The sequence below is a fragment of the Podarcis gaigeae genome (genome assembly GCF_964106915.1).
Source record: "Podarcis gaigeae genome assembly, chromosome: 17".
In the NCBI taxonomy this organism is placed as follows: Eukaryota; Metazoa; Chordata; class Lepidosauria; order Squamata; family Lacertidae; genus Podarcis; species Podarcis gaigeae.
In genome coordinates this window covers 36,150,378-36,154,360 of record NC_139694.1, presented here as the reverse complement: position 1 = coordinate 36,154,360, position 3,983 = coordinate 36,150,378, and positions in this window count along the sequence as shown.

Here is a 3,983-nt window from a genome sequence, read left to right as displayed (position 1 = left end):
TCGAGGAATTCTATGTACATAATGATTCATCACAGTACCAAGAAGCCTTATTATGGGGCACTTTGAAAACTGTCATACAAGGATCAGTGCAAATAATCATTTTAAAAAGGAAAGAAGCGGAAGGAAGGATTCACTATTGGAGATATAACTGAATTACAACAAGAACACAGACTGAAAGAACACAGAGCTAAAGTATCGTATTTTTTGCTCTATAAGACTCACTTTTTCCCTCCTAAAAAGTAAGGGGAGATGTGTGTGCGTCTTATGGAGCGAATGCAGGCTGCACAGCTATCCCAGAAGCCAGAACAGCAAGAGGGATCGCTGCTTTCACTGCGCAGCAACCCCTCTTGCTGTTCTGGCTTCTGAGATTCAGATTTTTTCTTCTTCTTGTTTTCCTCCAAAAACTAGGTGCGTCTCGTGGTCTGGTGCGTCTTATAGAGCGAAAAATACGGTAAATTGAAACAGAAAAAAGCAGTACTCCGAACATTAGAGGTGGGGGGGGGGAATGTAGCCATGCATTACGTGAACCAAAAATACTATTAATTTGGGGATGAGAACTCAACATGTGCAGAAGAGCTGTAGCTTTGTGGCAGAGCAGCTGCTTTGCATCCAGTCCTGGGCATCTCTAGGTTGGGCTGGAAGAGGAACTTGTCTGAAATCCTAGAGAGCCGCTCCCAGTCAGTGTGGACAGCACTATGCCAGATGGACCGATGCTCGGACCCAGCATTTGGCGACTTTCTATGTGCTTAAAGCAGGCAGCTGTTGGTTGGAGGAGTTCTGCATCTTGCCACTTGGTGCTGCTGTTTCACCACACTTCTTGCGAAGAGAGAGCCTTACCTGGAGTGACAGATGCAACTCTAGAGGGTGGTCTTTCGGACCCTCCTTCACCTGGGATTACTTTTCCCCCTGCTTGTTTTTGATTCTAGGCCAGTGTATACACTCCAGGTGGTTCTCCACCCCCCAATAGAAATTGTATCTGAGTCACACACACAAGGTTTCTACCCTCCCACCATGAATGCTGAATTTGAAGTGGAGCATTGGCTACTAATAATGGCTACTACTTCCTTTTTGGAGTTCTACAAGCAAGGGTAGAACTCTTAAACCAGGGGTCCCCAAACTAAGGCCCGCAGGCCGGATAAGGCCCAAGGGACTCGTTTATCTGGCCCGCAGCGACCACCGCCGCCCGCTCTCAGCGGTGCTGCGCTGCTGCCCACTTGTGCGCATGCGCAATTATTTCCAGTGCACATCTGGGTCAGAGGAGGCCCATGCACATGGGCACAAGCTATTTCTGGTGCTCCTCCAACCCAGAAGTGTGCCAGAAATAGCATATGGGCACGCTCTCCCCTTCCCTCCGACCCGCCGTGCGATAAGTGCTGGAGACACTGGCCCAAGGCGTGATACGTTTGCTGACCCCTGTCTTAGACCAATCTCTCCCTCCCTATACAGTGGTACCTGAGGCTACAAACACCTTGGCTTACAAACACTTCAGGTTACAGACTCCGCTAACCCAGAAGTAGTACCTCGGGTTAAGAACTTTACCTCAGGATGAGAACAGAAATTGTGTGGTGGCGGCGGGGCGGCAGCAGGAGACCCTCCATTAGCTAAAGTGGTACCTCAGGTTAAGAAAAGTTTCAGCTTAAGAACGAACCTCTGAAACGAATTAAGTTCATAACCAGAGGTACCACTGTATGTGCACACAGGTGTGCTCTTTTACATTGGCTGAGGGTGAAACTGTATGACGTCAATAATTGAGGCATCTGCCTTTGCCTGCTGCCTCCTTTCCTGTTGCAGCTCTTAAATGCTCCTCCTTCCCTTCCTTGCCTACCTAAAATATTGGGGGTGGGGGAGATGTTGCTGCAGATCAGCTTGGCTTAGGCTAAGAGGGTCTGGGTTTCCAGGGAGGCCAGAGTCGTGGGGAGGGGCTGAGGGGGCTTTGCTTGCCGCATAAGGGATAAATGTGGCTGCCTGGCTTCTTTCTGAGAAGATCAAGGCATAATGGATGACGTAAATAGAGGGAGCCATGAGGGGCTGTCTATGGCTGGTTTCAGGGCCCTGGTCTGGGAGGCGGAAAGCTAAACTGCCAGGAGATAATGGGGGCCAGTGCAATGTTCTTGGCTGGCTGATTTAGGGACAGAGAAATGTGATTTAGGGACAAAGCAAGGGGGGGCAACTTTTGGGCCTTGCCATATTTTTAAGCTCTCATCTTTAAATTCTGTGTGTGTCTCCTTGTACTTCCAACCTGTCATCTTGCTTGTTTACAGTGCAATTCCATCCATATCTCCTCAGAAGTAAGTACCACTGAGTTCAGTGGGACTTCTTCCTAGGTAGAAGATAGAATTGCAGTCCAAGAATGTGAGATTTTTTGTCAGCCTGCAGCTCCTTACCAAAGCTCCTGGGATAGGTTGGATTAGGACCTGGTTTAGGGAGCTTTTCCACTAGTCAGAGGTGGGAATGGAAAAGTGTGTCTTGAGAAACAGGAGCCCCCTTTAAAGATCTATCTTCCTCACCATTTATTTTCTTTTTATTAAGAGGGGAGAATTGAAACCTGCAGATCTTCCACATGATTTGGCAGGTCCTGGGTCATCAACCTGTTGCTCAAGATGGAAGCTGCCCACCAACCTCGACTTTCTGCCCTTGGATGCAAAGCAGTCTGGGGTTGGTGAGGCTGCTGCCCATGAAATATTTATCCATCTGAAGCGGGAGTTGGGAAAAGCCTTAAGTGAGCATTTTCTGCTTGGTCTTGCATGATGAAATATTTAAACAGTGTCTGAGAACTGGGCAGCGTTTGTTCCGGAAAAGTGGCACTTGGATAAGGTTGGCTGGGAAGAGGTTGGCAGAATGGGGCGCGCAATGAAGGAAGCCGTGGAATGAGATGTCGCAGTCTTGGATGCATGAAAACACTTTGGCACATAACAGGAGCCAGCCTAGATGGGAGAGAGGGATACCCGTGAACACGAGGGACCAGAGGACACCTGTTCTCATGCTGTGTTTTGATCTCCCTCCACCCTCCTCTCCAAACTCTGTTTGAATGGCAGCCTTAACCCTGAGCCCTCTGGCTGTGCTGTGCATGGTTGCTGGCTTCTGCTGGGGACGTGCCAGAGAGGCCAGGCTGCTCTCTGGGGCCCAGAGACCCCCAGCACTAGGCAGGCAGAAAAGCGGCAGGGATCTGGGGATGGGGCCCACCAAGGTGGGCCTGGGTGGCAGTGGTGGCAGCCCCCTGATGGACTACTCTGCTGCCTTGGCCAAGGTGAAACAGGCATCCCTGTGGAAGCCAGTGTCAGAATTTTGCTCCCCTTGCCGTCTCATGCTATGCCACTGTTTGGAGGAACAGAGTGGGATGGAGAAGGCAAAAAAATGGGTCAAGACGAAGGAAATAAAATATTGTGTGAGTAGAGAGTTCAGGCAGAGGTGGGATGGGAGGGGTGTGATGGAGAAAAAGATGCTCAGAAGGAGAACCTGGCCTGGCTGAAGTGAAGTGTGTCTTGAGTCTGGTCCATTTCTGCATGGGAGGCCACTGGCGCACTTTCATGTATGTCACTTTTGGTTCCATGATGGAAGAAAGACGGAATATGAAAATGCTTAATGTACAGTGTGAACCTGCATGATTTGCATGAATGAATTCTGAAACATGCCCCTCCCCAAAGAATTATTGATGCAGAATGTGAGTTATATTGCCATTTTTACAATCTTTCATTTAAGCACAGGGTATATGCAGGGACGCGGGTGGCACTGTGGGTTAAACCACAGAGCCTAGGGCTTGCCGATCAGAAGGTCGGCAGTTCAAATCCTCGTGACGGGGTGAGCTCCCGTTGCTCGGTCCCAGCTCCTGCCAACCTGGCAATTTGAAAGCACGTCAAAGTGCAAATAGATAAATAGGTACCTTTCCAGTGGGAAGGTAAACGGCGTTTCCGTGCGCTGCTCTGGTTTGCCAGAAGTGGCTTAGTCATGCTTGCCACATGACCCGGAAGCTGTACGCCGGCTCC